Genomic DNA, 16,765 nt, shown 5'->3' on the forward strand with positions numbered 1-16,765 from the left:
ACCAAGTTTTACTTACTTAGGTTTGTGTATAAAAGTACTTAGTTATTTTTTTTAAACATTTAAATTTAGAAAACTGTGAGAGGGAAAGAGCCTTCAATTACACTGAAGGGAGTGTTAAATGGAGGGGAAACTTCAGGGCAAGAAGTCAGACACGAAAGAGAAACCACTCAATGATACAAATGCAAGCGAGATATTGACAAAGTAAGGAAGTCTGATGCATTTGAACTCAATGTTCAATGTGGAGGCACTTAACCCTTTCTGATGCGGCTACATTCTCTTGCTATGGAAACACCCTAGATTTGGCTTTGGCCCTACTTGGGCACATACATTTTGTGTCCCTGAGAGGTGGATCAAGCATAAGAGAGGCCATGTTTATGAGTGAAAGCAGAGTATTCCCAGCGGGATGGAAACCCTGCGGCGAGGCAGAGCGGAGCACCGGGAGGAGCCACGGGCGAGTGAGCCACTAGAGGGAGCCGGCATTGTGCCGGCTCTGGGAAAAACCCTGCCCGCACCGGATACTCTAAACAAATGGCAAGCTGCTCAGAAAGCCAAAGGGACACGCTGTAAGAACTGTTCTTCCCAATACCTTCAGCTGTGCGATATAAAGGAGAGCCTACGAAACTCTGCGTGTGTGTGTGTGTGTGTGTGTGTACACATCAGCATGTACTATTCTCTGCCCACAGTACCAACAAAATACTAAGTAACTGTCCTTAAAATTCAGCTATAATAATTTCTTTCCCAAAAGAACAAATAGACAGCCCTGGCTTCAACAAAAGACCTTTTTCAGTGCCTCCTATTGCTGTATCTCACCCAAGCAAAAACAAGTTAAATGTTCCCCCCTTGCCCCCAACCACACCTTCCCTTCCACCTTTCCCTGGTGTCATGATACCTGTCTATGTGAAATATTCCAAAAGTGGAACTGCACAAGCAACACAATAGGCAGTGTCACGCCTACAACTCACATTATATCTAGTCATGAAACCTGGATTGTCCACACACAACTACAGCCATGTGGGGATGGCATGAACTTGAACATACCCCAACAAAATTTAACACCATTTCTTTTTTTGCACCAAAACACAGAGAACCAAACAAAACTTGATTTTTCCCTCACACCTATAATCAGTCAGAGAGATCAAATGGCAAGGATGGAGGAAATAAAGGCTCACACAGATCTTTATAAACATCCTTTCAGCACGACATATGTGCTAAGAAAGCTAAATCCCAAGGGCAGATACAATTCAAAAGCAGAGGGAGATAGTGACTGCACTGGCATCTCCTGTGAAAACATATTTCTTTATGGTTTTCTTGGAATAGAAGATGTAAAGCACAGCAGTATTTGTCTGGTAAGCTCCAAACTTCTTGGATATGAATAAATGAAGAACTGCTGAACTGCAACAACTATCCATGGCAAACTCTGAGATTATGAAAGGAAAATTAAAAAATGGGGAAATAGGTGTACCTGGCTGAAATACTAAACAGTTTACAAGAATAACTGTCCCCAAATGAGTTTCTAGCCATTATCTTTTCCATAATTATTGCAAGTAGCTTCAGTAACTGTGCATACAAATGACCCATTAGGAACTTAACAGGTCATTTCCAAAGGTGATTATGAGCCCTGACTTACAGAGCTACTTGGGTTTTCACACAATTCTGTTCAGTGCCAACAATCTGCACAAAATTAAGATTAAATGTGTCTGCAAAACACCAAGTGGAAATAAACTTTCAGAAACCAAAAGAAGGTATGAGGTGGCGAACACTGATGAATCAAATGCAGTCATCTTCATAAATGAAATGTTACAGAATTTGCTGTTGTCTGTGCTCTGGTGTCAGGAGAATGGAAAGGAGGCAGCAATCATACGTTAGAGGCCTTACAATGCCCCATGCTGCAATAAATAATGATGAGTGTAACAGTGAAAAGTCTAAGGCAGGAGAGATAAAAATCATAGTAGGCTATCAGAGTGGACATCTGCTCTAGAACACAGTATGGAGAGCAGAAGCGTGTCAGTAGCTAAAGATGAACCCAAGTGAACTCCTTAAAACAACGGGATGCTCTTCACCTAAATGGTCTTTCTCAGCCCTGTTTCTAAATGGGTAGCTGTGCTGTTGCAACAAATGGACAAGCAATAGGTTTGGTTTAGAAAATATTAGACAACTATTCAGAAGCACCATTTAAGGAGAGTAATAAAGGAGTACAGACATGCAGCTACCTCAGTTGCAGAGGTTGTTAAAGAAACAGCAGGAGACACAAAAACAGATCCTGGCAATCCCACTGTGAATGGCTTGGGCAGGTTGTAAAGAAATTAACTGAGCAAAACCAGAATAGATTCACTTAAAATGTGCAGGGAAAAGAAGGTAAGAGGAAGCATCCCAAGTTATATTAACCATAAGAAACAAAAAAAAATAATCAGTTTTCATTCCTATAAAATAAATAAGAAAACAAAACTATAAAAACTTTGATCTTAACTGAAACTGAACAAAGATATTGACAACTAACACCATATATTGACCTAGCTTATGCTTAAATCTGTCTCAACAACTGAGAAAGAAATGGGCAAGGAGGGTATCAAACTTGGACCAAAAAAACCCCTTGATTCTGGAATCATATATGTGATTTTTTTACAGGAAGAAGTGAAATAGAAAATGGGACTCTGATACTGCTTGTTCTTCTCTCTCCTCTAGCACTAAAAGAGAGAAGAGGTAAAACAAACACATTGAAATAGTATTACATTGTTCAGCCAGGCCTGGGATTGTGGGAGTCTCTCAAGAGACCTTTCCCTTTCTCCAGAAATCCCAAACCCTTCCAGAACGGGTACAAGAAGTTGTATGGCCTCATTGGTTCTGCAGGTAATCAGCAGCCTTCTGTCTATTGCTCCCCTCTAATATTTAAAAAATCTATCTTTGTCTTTTTTTAAAACCATCTCAAATGTAGGCTTTAAACACATGCTCTACATCATGTTATGTCATACTGGAACAAACAGCTCCTCGAAAGGCTGAACTTCTATTTGTGATTATTTATCTAAAAGCTGTGTTTTCTTTTAAACTGTATATATTTTGTTGGACTGCATCTCCTGACAGCTAAATTCCCAAGCCTTCAACCTGCCATCTCAAAGAAGCAGATTTGAAAGAGTCCAAGTAGAGTTTACTGTCAGTCTGTAATGAGAGTAAAATTATAAATCTCTGTACCAAAGCCAGCTGCTTCATTCTTAACTCTGATCCCCCCCTCTTTTTTTGAGTTCTAGCTAGCATACAGCTGCAATAAATGTGGCTCTTCTCACAAGCTATGCAGATGTTAACAGTTCTGTAGGACATCAAGAAACATTTCAAGAATCTTGTAAGTGCTGGCTAAACTTGCTTGAATAACCCACACTATCTTCTCCACATTCCTATTCAGTAACATTAGTCTTCCTGAATATATTAAGGAAAAAAAAATTACCATTTAATCTAAGCCTTTAATGTCTAGGTCTAAATGCATTATCAATAAACAAGGAATGTTCTTAAGCCATCAGACAACAGATATTCAGATAGTAAAGCAAAGGGAGTCAATTTATTCTTTGCCACGATGAGCAATGCATTTTTTGTTTCTTATCTATGCAAGAGTAGTAAAATGAATGTCTGAAAAGATATATTTATAAAAATCATGGCTGTATGTATTTGAAAGAAGGAATCAGAACTAGAGTAAGATCTTTTCTTTTCTAGTAATCAAATGGATTAATACCAAATTAGAGCGAAGGAGTTCAAAGTGCTACCTAGTACATTTTTATTAAAGTTGTATTAGCATGACAGTCATATGCATTAAAGATTAAGCTAAAGCCTCAAACCACAGTCAGCAGCAGCAAGAGTCCAGCTGTGCAGGTAGAAGACTAGATATGAAATGCATTAATTAAGTGGGTTTATACTAGAGATGCTGTTTTAATATTCTTCCCAGTTCAAGCAGTGTGCTGGGGTAGCTAATTTTCTTCTTAGCAGCTAATGTAGGGCTGTGTTTTGGATTTGTGCTGGAAACAGTGTTGGCAACAGGAAAGTTTTAGCTACAGCTGAGTGTGGCTTACACATAGTCAGAGCCTTTCTGCTTCTCACCCCTCCCAGGAGCGAGCAGGCTGGGGTGCACAAGGAGTTGGGAGGGGGAACACAGCTGGGACAGCTGACCCCAACCGACCCAAGAGACATCCCACACCATGTGATGTCATGCTTAGCAATGAAGCTGGGAGGAAGGTTGGCTAGGATGCTGCTGCTTGGGGACTGGCTGCTATCAGTCAGCAATTGTACCAACTGACTTTCTCTGGTTTTATTTCTCTCTCGTAGCTATTTTACCTTTTATTACATTTATCACTATTATTCTCATTATAATTAGTATTATTATTTCATTTCAATTATTAAACTGTTCTTATCTCACACCATAAAAGTGACTATTCTCACTTTTACCCTTTTAATTCTCTTCCCCTTGTCCTGCTGGTGGGGAGTAAGCAAGCAGCTGTGTGGGACTTGGTTGCCAGTTGGGGTTAAACTACAACAAGCAGCAAGTTTAGTCTCCTTTTTGGGATAGGACTTTCAAAACATATGAAGCAGTTTAAAAGCTCAGTCATCAACAAAGCCAATAAGACTTACACTCATGTATTACTCCAGACACTTGAAAATCCCACATCAAATACGCTACCCTGTGTATAAACTTCACACTTTGAAAACCCACTGGAAGGAGGGCTGCAGCACTGAGCCATAAAGAGATCACAATCTTTGACAAGTACAGAAACAAAATGTGCAGTCAAGAGTGTCTATGGTGGAGTTTTGAGATTGTCTCCAGTCAAGTGTCAATCTCAGCAGAGTTTCAAAGAGGACAGGGTAGGGAGAAATAAAACGAACATATCAGTACATTTCCTGCAAGCAATCGATAAAAAGACCTCACTCCTACAAAGGCTTACATACCTGCTCAACTTCAGATACTTATCCTATTATGCAGCACACTTGAAGTGAAAATCAAGTCTTTGAAGACACGGGGCACAAATAATTTACCATGAAATGTGGAATTAGGGGTATTGTTTGTTCTTTGATTTAGTAATACAGGAAATCTGAATATAAAGCAGAATTGCAATGTGCTATTTTCTAAATGCTTCTTGACACTGCTTTTAGAGTAATTTCATCAAAATGCCATAAAAAGACATTTAAGCATTTTGAAATACGCAAAAAGACAATAGACTACAACCTTAAAAAGAAGTCAATGTAATATTAACAGAAGCTCTGTAATTAGCTAGTCCAAAAACCTCAAGCCGTCTCAGGCTTCCCCAAACAAAACAAATTGGAAGGAGAAAGCAGGAAGAAAAGAACTAAAAAAACCCGAGAAAAATAAAGAGAGAGGAAAGAAAAGCCACATGAGCCAGAGTCCCTCACTGCTGTTATTTCTCCACAAGCGGAAATGCTCCGTTCAGTCATGGCTTAGGAGGCATAAACATCATTGAAATTCAAAAGCAGCTCTGAGAAAGAGGACGCCTCAATTGGTATGCAAGTGGTGTTTTCTCGCCCTGAATACATTATGAACTTGCAGCATGCTAATATGCCATGCTATCATAAGCACCAGATGGAACAGTAGGCAGTGTATGTCCCATCAAACCTCAGGAAGATGTATTAATGTTCCTGCTCTTTTTTTTTTTCTTCCCCTCCCCCTTCCCTACTACAACCCCTCAGCTGTGTCCCCAGACTGGCACATTTCGTAGCATCAGTCATCTGCTCCTGAAGCACAGTTCTCCAGGGTTGCCTCATCTTCACCAGGTGGTGCCAAGCATCTTTTCAATCTTTTTTATTGCAGAAGGTAAAGGCCACAAGACATGTCAGGCTGTGCTTACTGAAGGGTACCGAGTACAAAAGATAACATCATGAGATAAATGATAGATGAGAAAGACTTTGGGTTTAAAGCTAGCACAATAGTTTTAAATTATGTATAAACGGCACAGCACAAATTTCCCCCTCAGTACTAGTGGCAAATGAAGAATTGGGGAACTGCAGCAAAGGGAAAGATTTTCCAAGTAATCAAATAAAACAGAGGAAACTGGATTAAAGATCTTTGAACTTAATTCCTTTTTTCACGACACTGGAAACCTCTTCACAGAAGATGTACACAGTTCAGCATCCATTTATAGGGTGGGAGCAGGCTTTACTTTTAAATCAGAGTAAGAAAATGCCACACAGGCAAATTAGCTTACAGGATTTTGATTTTTTAAAATATATATTATTCTAATGACACTCCTTGGCTTTTGTGACTAAGAAATTGCTTGAAGCTGTATGTATGTTCAAAAGACATGGAGAATTTTAATACTGCTTCACATAATTTATTAATTCAATCTCAAGCAGGTTTTATATTAGTAAAGAGAAATGCGATCTAGTATTCTGTATGAAAGTATGTACACAGGCATACAAAATGAAAGCACATATTTTCTGGTATCACCTGAACTTTTCCTATCTATTCATAGAAAGAAACTTCCTATTGAAATATATGGTTTGCAAGAAAACTATTTTCTTTCTCTATTCCTGTTACTGTGCTCTTCAGAACGCAAAAAAAAAGATCCTCAGGACTGCAAATTAAGAGCCTGTGAATTCCAAACAAAGTAATAAAGACCAGAAATGGCTGAAGAAGAAAAGCAAATCAGCTTTACACATTTGATGTTTGAATGTTCAAGTATTTTTAAACAGGTTTGTTTTTCAGAGAGAAATCACATCAGTAAACATTTTGCCATTTTCTGATATTTTAGAAACCACCTGCTGATTTACAAACAGGTCTCACTAAGCATGAAAATTTATTATTTTCCTAAAAACATTAGCCTTCTCATAAATACAGTCTAATTCTACAAGATGCTGACTATTCACAACTCACACAAACTTTTCTGGGGATTAACATTCCTCAAAACCCTGTAAGAGCTACATACAGAAGTTATTTATCTCTTGCATGTGTTAGAAGCTTTTCCCCAACTATTAAAGGTCTGGTTGACAGGGATTTGTGGCCACATATCCAATCCTAACTAAAACAAAAGAATGATTACCTTCTTCTTTCAAACAAAGCATGTTATAACTGTTATTCAGAAATAACAGGCATTATTTTAGCATCTATTCAGTCCAGAAAGGCTTTAATGCAAAGATGTCTTAAGGACTGAGTCAGAAATAAGACAATTTTTTTTTCTCTTTCTTTTCCTATTGAATATTGGGGGACTTGGTTTGTTTCTCAATATATAGCCTTTAATGGTAATTTGCAAAACTATGATTTGCAATGTGCAAATAAGTCTATTTAAGTCCATTATCTTGTGTTATAAAGTAATTTCTGACACCTTAACAGCACTCAATTTAATTACAACACACTGAAACAGTAGAGCTGACTCCCAGAGGAACCAGTTTGGATCAGAAGATGATGATATATGCTAGCTGCTGATCAGCTTTCAGCATCAGATCCACCATCAGCTGTTTTCAAGAACAATATCAGAACATCTGCATCATCATAGTATTTTATGGTGAAAAGCCTTCCAAAAGCTAGCAATTGCATGCAACAATGTGCACATACCCACACCTGTAAGCAGACATATTTAAAATCCAGCAGCATTACTCTAATGACTAAAAGAGACCAAAAAAACAAACACACCCCCCTCCAAAAAAAGTCCCAATCAAAACAAATCAAACAATTGCCCAAAAAGAAAAACACAAACAAATAAACAAACAAACAAAACCCAAAACAAAGGAAAGAAATCTCAAAGAAACACTTTTGATTCTGATTCAGTAAACATCAATTTCTGCACCAGAATCCCCATTGGGTAATCCATCAAGGCATCTATTCTGTATCTAGTGTGGCAAGACAGTGAAAACACTTACAGCCAACAAAAGGAAAAACACTTGTGACAAAACTATTAAGCATTCCTGGTGATTAAGCAATAGGCACTCATTATTTCAAGACTGTCTTGAACCAATGTCCCAGATTAAACCATGCAATCGTATCTGCTGCTGTCAGGATGAAATCAAGGCATCATGATTTTCTGTATTCCTTCAAGAAAACACAAGTTACTCAGCAGCATCCACAAAGCTCTTTCTGAGAGAATATAGAAGTTATCTAAGGAAAGAGGATATAATTTATTTTGTGGCTCTACAGAGAGATACAGGTTGGTACCTTAAATTTGGTAGTATTTTTACCTTTGGAGTTTTTACAGACACAAAAGCAGTTTGTTGCAAAACCTTCAAGGCAGCATAAATTAAGATTCTGTTTCTGCTGGTGTCTGAAGATTAAATACTATTAGTTGCCTTGCTCAAAATGAAAGGAATTGGAAATTAGTATTCTGCCGATTGACATGTCACAGAAAGAAAACTAACCAGTTAGCTGGCAAGCAACCATGCAAATCAAACCAAAAAATGTGGTTCTGTCTATGTAGAGAAATCTGAAAAGGGCAAAGACAGGCTGCAACACTGGAATTCCAGGCAGAGAACTTGCTACACATGCTCTGTAGACTCTCCTTCCACACCAGTCTCTCAATCAAAGTTTCATGCACAGATTCATCTCTTGTGCAGCAGACTCAATAAAGCAGAAAAGCCAAATGTTTGCCTTTACAACCAGAGAGTAATATAGAGAGATGCAAGTAAATTAACAAAACAATATATTTCAATAATTCAACAAGATAATACATTCTTCAAAATGCTTTAAAAATTTAACATGAGAAACACAGATAATATTCTCAAAGAAGCCACCATGTCACTTCTTCATTTTCAAGCAGACAATGAAGTGCTCACATTGGCTAACAGGAATTCAGAAAAGAAAGACATACACTCCTTACTGCACAGACCTCCTTTAAAAATTGCAAAGGACTTTGCTTTTATTTCTGAAGATGCACTGCAGTAAAATATGAACTCAGTGTAAAATAATCAAATATTGGTTTTAATGAAGTCATTTAAATTACTTTTATGATCTAATAGGGATGAGATTGACAGAAGCTCTCTCAAAAACATCCTAAAGTTAAGAGATCCTAAAGTGCCATGGAAGGATGAATTCAACCAATGGGGACCACTTGAATTCTAGAAACTTAGTTGTCCTCCTCTTGTCAGTGGAAAAATGAAAACTGAAAATGTCAATTCCAGGAGGCAGTACTCTGTTGCAAACTCGTTTCCAAGAGGAGAACTGATGACTTTCAAAGCTATTAAATGACAATACCATCTGACCTTGCTGGATATCTAATTACAACCATACATTTACAAATATAACTACAGTTGCTTTAATGAGTGTCTTTCCGTTTTCTTTACTGTGTTACAAGGTGTCTGTGTTTCACTCAGGATTTCACTTCCAAAACTGACAGAAATCCTAATACTTTCAAAAAGATGACATTATTGCATATGCCTGTTTTTAAAATATTGTTTTTGAACACTTCAGTATTTATAGCCTAAAATGTCCAAAATAGTGTATCTAGTATGGTTCCAGGCAAAAACAAAATAACTAGTAACAGTAACACTGTCACAGAAAATGACCTCTTCTAAATTTCAGTTAGGCAAACTTTCTTCTAAAGAGAATACAAATAAGTGTGTGCAAATCTAGCAGATATAATTATGCAATCAACAATTATGTGGTGAAATGGACTGGAAAAATAAAATTAAAACAATAAATGTTAATTTGTATTTGCTAACCACGAAAGATGTGTCTGGTGCTCTGCAAGGCACAGAATCCCTTAAAAAAAAAAAGTCTTAAAAATTTAAGGAATGACATGAGGAAGTCACATATAGGAAAGTCTATATAGATGGCATTCATTTGGATTATAAAACAGCTACAATGAAAATTCAAGGCTATGTACACATGCATACTGCTCTGGCTTAAAAGGGCCACCAGAATATATCTGGAATGCACAGTTTAGAAGCAAGAATCAAATTATGGCTGCATTTTCCTATGATGCGAGTGCACACATTTTCCAAACTGCAATCTTGTGGCAGGAAGAGTATTTGAGTCATGTGTGCTTGCATGACTCACAAAATACAAATTAAGGAGTGATCTGAAAGAAGGAAGGGGAAAGGCCCTGTATCCCTAACTGGGAGATTACTCCTTTAGCAGGATGTGGTTTCAAACAGGAGGACAGTAAGACATTGAACCCAGAACAATCAGAGTGAAAGGGGGAACTACAAGAATCTGCACTAAAGATACACAGGAAAGCTCCCAGGGTTTGGAGAAAAGGATTATAAGCACATAAAGAAAATTCCAATAAAGCATTAGAACTGAAAGAGTACCAAGTTAAACTGTAGATTTACTTAAGACAGAGTAGTGCCTTAAACCCCAGAAAAGATGTATTGATAAACTAGAAAGGGCAATGGACTTTGAAAGGTAAAACATGTTACTGCTTCTTGAATCATCATTTCAAACTTCACTGCAGTTAATTAAGTTTATGCAAATGCCACTTACTCAAATCTCAGTTCAGTATAGCAACCCCCATTTTTAAATGAAGAATGATATCAGCCTGACCCTACCACAGATCTGCCCAAATTTGCAGTATGCTTGAAGGGTTACCAAAATACATTTTTCTTCCTTAATCCTCAGCTTCTCCTCCAAGAGGTGATCAATACCAATTCCTTTCACTCTTCTATTTCTACATTTTGTTTGGTCTTTATCAGCTCAGTATTGTCAACATGCAAAAATAACAGCAGAACTTGTTACAGTCTGCTTCCAAAGGGATGTCCATAAGGAATGAGAACCATATGAGCAGTACCCTTAATAACTGTGTCCACTGCTGATGGTATTTCCTTGTGAAATTCAGGAAGACTTCCTGTCACCTTTGACTTACATTTTCTGCCTGTTTAAAAACACAGTTACGTTGCAGGCATAACTCCAGAATATTTGGCCACACGAATACCTAAATATCTGGTTGGATAATTTTAATTAATTCAGATGTGTGGGACCTACCAGGTAATTTTTCCTCATGAAAATTTCACAAGATTACCAGATACTAAGAGCAAGAAGAAGCAGAAATACATCTACAACTCATTACACAACATAATGGAAAAGCTCAAGTAAGGCTCTAGCTTCATGCCATAAGAATTTGAGGAGGAGACTTTGGATGGTTTCTGAGTCTCTTCTTTAAACCAGCTGCAGAAACATTACTAACAGGTGGTGTGCTGCACCACAGAGACAAAACTAAGAGGTCTGTGAACCTTCAGTTGAAGAGTCTCCTCTCAAATCCCAAGGTCTCCAGCAACTTGTTGTCTCAAGTTGTTCTGCAATTAAAGCTCACAATGAGACTCTTTCTCCACACTGCCTAAAACTTGCAGAAAAAAAAAATTACTAGTAGAGAAAAATTAAAAATAAAACAATAAAAAAAACTCAGGACAGAGAAATAAATTCAGCTTTGGTATAAGGAAGCACAGCTCCATGAGCTGCCAGAGGAAGGAGGTGCAGTCCTTTTAACCAGCATTGAACCTGATAATTCTTCCTTTCTACCAGCACACAAAGTCTATTTCAAAAAGCTATGGATCAAATTATAGTTTCAGAGCAGAATCAGTGAAACCCTTTAGGTGTTTGAAGCCCAATACTGCTGAAATTTCCCCTGAAACACAATACAGAAGCCAGTACCAGGAGCTGCTCTGCTCTCCTCTACAGAGCATGGGTCTGAAGCACCTCAGACTGGGTGTCCAGAACAGTTAACAGATCCAGCAGAACAAAGAATCCTTACACAAGCTGAATGACCTTAGGAGATGAGACATAACCTTCTGTCTTAAAGCATGTAAAGTTTAGATGTAAAGTTGCCAAGGGTTTGTCCAATACAGGATCTTCAATAATGAAAACATCACTATGTCTCTGAAAAAGCAGTTTTAATGACTGACCATCATTATGGTGAACAATTTTTTCCCCTGGTATCTACTTGGGTTTTATCATGGTCTATTACTTGTGCCTTTTGCCTCTCATCTTTATCACTATGCACCTTGAGAAGAATTTGGCTTCATCCATCTTCTCTACGCCTACCCATTAGGTAGTTGTAGACAGCTCATGACAAAAAAATTATATAAAGTTAATCATACTTAACTAGCAACTGCCTACAGCTCACCAACAGGAAATTCCTGCCTTTCAAGGGCCTCAATTTGGAGACATGGAATCCAAGCATTACCTTTTCCTCCAGAAAAGTTGTCCATATCCTCACTTTCAGAAGATTGGCGAGTAGAACTGGTTTGTATAAGACACAGCTAGGCGAGATGGAAGAGTGAGCTTTGAATTTTTTTTGCAAGATTTTGGAATGGTAAGCCTCACTCTGGAAGTGAAACACATAAATTCAAATCCTCCTTCTGCTTGCTCACACTCGGGTCTGAAACATATTCCCTCAGCAGCTGGGGAAAGCTACTGCCCACCAGCAGTTTATGAGAGTAATCTCCAATATTCTTGTCCTACCCAAGAACTGAACAAGAAACATGTTAGGAGGGAACAAGAAGATCAACAGCAGCAGGGGGAAAGTGGCTCCTGCACTGGTCCTGCTCCTCATCTGGGGACTCTGATGTACAGGAGGCAGAAAGAACAAATGTACATCACAAAAATGCAACTTGGTGCAGAGATGGCTGAGCTGCTAGAGACTTGAGCCAGTGGATATAGATAGAATGATACAACATGGCAAGGACTTCACCAGTTTCAGAGAGGAACTGTGTGAACATGGAGTTAGCATAGCAGGATATTGAAAGAAATAAGCCTTGCCAAGTGGGCCAATATGGCTAGACTGTGTCTGTGTGTAAGTGAAAATCCAAGCACTGCTCTGCCCTATGTTTTTCCCAATTTAATCTCTACTTGCCTTAGCATTGCTGGCTCTATGTTCCATTTTACACCATACACATTTCTGGGAACAAAATGTAAGCCTACACTTGTGAAGAGACCAACATTTCTAAATATGCATTGGGCTTCCTCTGAGATTACCTACCAGATCCAAAGACACAGAAATCCTTCAACTCCAAAAAGATATTGGTGTGGTCTCAGTACTGGGCTGCTTAACCCTATCAATACTGAGGAGATCCTGCCACACACAGATGCAGCTTGATATGCTCAGGAAACTTTAAAGCTGTAACATCATGCAGTGAGGAATGAGGAGAATTAGAGGTACAGCACTTTGGATTTGGGAGGTAGCTACTGCTTCAAGTGCACAAGTTGTTTTGTGACCTGGAACAAAATACCAGGCTTCAGCTGATTTTTTGGTAATGTTATCCTTGATGTACACACTTGAAAGAAACAAGGGTGAATCAAACAAACCAGAAAATTGGTAGAGGTATATGTACATGTCCTGAAAAGGACGAGGTATCGTGTCCTCTACTCTTAAATACATCAATTTCTCTGTATAGACTTTAAACTGGCATATCATATAGTATCATTTTATGCAAAATTCAAGTTGTCTTTTAAATTGCATATACACAGACCACATTGATTTGTCAGCTATGATGATTATGCCTTACATATGTGGTGTGGAGTACAAAATCATTAAATCAAGAGGTGATTTGGTGCTAAACACCAAGGAAGTACCTATCCTGAGGAGCTATCTTGGCTGTTCTCCTCTAGCTAAGGGCCTGAGCTATAAAGCCTTCAGTCTTCTCAGGAAAAGAGTGTGAAATATATATATATATATATATTCATAAATATATATATTAATTCCTGCAGCATGATCTGCATTCCATGATGTGTTAGTTACTTTCCATGCCTGTGTAGCATGAGGCAGTTCACAGCCTCATGGGTTGAAAATAAGAGCAATAATGTTATGCAGACTTTGGAACTTATTACTACCATAAAAGACGAAGAAACTTTAATACTGTGAAAAGCAAGATATCACATGTCGCCTCCCAACCCTATCATACATATCTGAAGAACCCAGTGACCCACAGTCCTCTTAGGGAAAGAGCTTTTCACTCATAGCTGAATCCTGAAGATAAAGTCATTATGTAGGATGATCGGAATAATGATGCAAAGTTAACACTCAGACTTGAGTATTTCCAGACCCATTTTCCTTATTTGGCAGCAAGCTTGTTTTGTAAGACACACAGTCCTCCTAATACAACAGCACAGCAACTGCAACTTAGAACAGAACAAGTCAGTTAATGGACTGTTAGGACACTTCTGCTGTGTAACACCACTTAGACGCATGTATTTAAAAAACAGGTGGATAATCCAAATGCTCAGTTACTAGGACACTAACAGTTATGTCCATGGCAATTTTGTTTCTGTTCTTTAAACAAATCATCACTTGCAAGCACTAATGTTAAAACCAGAAAGCCACTCTAGTACACAGTGGCTATAAATGCCAAATCAATTTTCAGCAGATAATAAAGTCCATGTTTTACAATCAGCAATACACTGTTTTACTACCCAAAATGTAAGCTAATAATATATAGCTCTGCTAAATGGAAAATGCAGATATGCTGTTAAGAAATGGGCTGGCTGTGAGATGATGGATCATTTCTGCCGGGACCTTCTTAAAGCTATGTGCAAATGTTTTGAAAATATCACATGATGTGGCCATGTGTTAAAAATTACAGCCAGTTAAGTTCTCTGCTAAGAAAAATATGTGGGCAATTTATGAAATGCACTCCAGGATGGAGATATCTTAAGTAAAACCAGATTTTGAAAACAAACCCATTTTTTTTGAAACATGAACTTAAAGAAAAAAATAGTTGCAGCCACATCTGGAGAGCAGAAGTAAAGAAAGGGTGGTCTGACCTAATACCAGGCCATCTTCTGAAAGAACAGCATTATTTCTGGGCTACAATGACTGTGATCACTGATTGTCCTTTTAAGGAAACCATGCTGAATACTGCCATGGGCAATAATAAAGCATTTTGCAGGCCAACATCTGTTCTTTGAAAGTACTATAAAATGACTGATAAATTTGTAATGTTTCATAAATAAAGTCCGGAATAAACAGCACAAAAAAAAAAAAAAGAAAAAAAAAAAAAAAAAAAAAAAAACAACCACCCCATTCACACTAATCAGAGAAACTGGTGTATGGTATTAGATCTGAACACTGTTCCCCCAGGAACAATTACTTAGAGATAAACGCTTCCTAGAGTTCGCTACACAGAAGGACAAAATGGTTAACTTGGTTACGGCAAGCTGCATGTTAACGGGATTATCTTTCCAGGGACTTTTCTCAGAGTTGCAGCAGTGCCTTCACAGAAGTCTGAATGGCTTTCACAGCGCCTCATTAGCCAGCCCCGCTGCCGTACAGCACAGCGAGGAGGTGAGCGCCCAGCCACAATTGTAACAGTGCGAGCAATTCGTCTTTGAAAGGCAAATTTAGTTTGTGTCATTGTTATCACCACACATAAACCAGGACCCGTCTTTATTACTTCCTGTTCTTTCCCCAAAAGAAGGACTTCAGATGTCAGAATCACTAAAGGGATGGTTCTGAAATCAAGACTTCACACATACACAAAAGGCACTGACATAATATCAGATTACATAAAAATACACATCCTTTTAATCTCCTGTACATAATGTGCTTACTTTTAAAATACAAAATCTGCCCCAGATGGCTAATAATGCCCATTTGAAAAAACACAACACCACAATATTAAAGGGCTAAAATATGCTGTGAACAGATTGAGAGGCAGTTCATCCTAGAGGAGAGTAAAAAAGTGCAGATGGGTGTCAAAAATAGCCAAGTGTCAGATCTGTTCAAGTATCTCCATTCTGGCACATGCTCCCAGTCACAGCTGTTAGTGTATTCTCTGTATCCAAGTGCAAGGTTTTCTAACACTCAGAGCTGATATTAAAACACACTTCTTGCTTGTTACTGCTTTAAGAGAATGCTGCAAATAAAAGATTTACTTAATGGTAAAGCTTAACGAGTATTGATAAGGGTACACCTACTTGAGTGTAGCACGTGACATTTTGATTTAAGATGCATGAAATTTTAACCAGCAGGTAGATTAAGTAATTTAAATGCCAAAGGCTTAATAGGTTTTCACAAATGTCCACTCTAGGCATTCCAACAGTTTGCCAATAGCCTCGAATAATGCACACAAGGATCAAAACTCATAAGATTGTGTCATTTTAGTACACCTAAATATCTTGATAAAACACAAAAATAGTAAATCACATGAGAAGATGAGTTTTATACAAATATAAGGGAAACATCATTGGATGAAAATTATGCACAATGCAGTTTTCCTAATTAATGAATTACTCTGTATTTCTAATGAAGACCACGTTCCCAGGAATGCAATGCATGCAAATCAAATTTGATGTATAAAGGGTTAAACTGACCTTTCATAGTCCTCAGTTGTTATCTATGCAAATTAATTTGCCCATATTTCAACCATATAAATCCTCTTAACCTTGTGCTTTGAGCAAACAGAGCCCACTTTCTTGTTACAATCACAGGATCAGCAAACATACCAGCAGTAGGGTATGACCGTATACAACAATCCTAAAAGGAAAACATTCTTCCAACAACTGGCAATACCTACATGCAACTGTGGCTGCAGTAAACTGGCAGATACTGTTTCAAAACACCATCTGTGAGGTGTGCAGGCTCTCTGTGATCAAGCATAGCCTCTTCTGCCTGTCCTACCCAAATAATCCACAAGAACCAGCCAGCTGTAGGATCTCTAGCCCTGTCTTTTTTTTTTTTTTTTTTTTATCCAGAACACAAGCTGTTATAATCAGGCACATGGCTGTCTCCAGTCCTTACCAAAGGAAAAAAAAAAAAACACAAACAAAACACACCAAATTCAATCTACTCAGTCCTGGTCAAGCGTTTCACAAAACCCCTCAGACAAATCACCCTGCATTAGGAGCATTTTTATTAGT

At 38.1% G+C, this 16,765-nt stretch overlaps 1 protein-coding gene across 6 annotated transcripts in view; it reads right to left on the reverse strand.

The window, feature by feature from the left end:
- RUNX1T1 (RUNX1 partner transcriptional co-repressor 1) overlaps positions 1 to 16,765 on the reverse strand; it is a 113,619-nt gene that overhangs the window by 61,055 nt on the left and 35,799 nt on the right. The window lies entirely within an intron of this gene.

The sequence above is a fragment of the Erithacus rubecula genome, assembly GCF_903797595.1.
Source record: "Erithacus rubecula genome assembly, chromosome: 3".
Lineage (NCBI taxonomy): Eukaryota > Metazoa > Chordata > Aves > Passeriformes > Muscicapidae > Erithacus > Erithacus rubecula.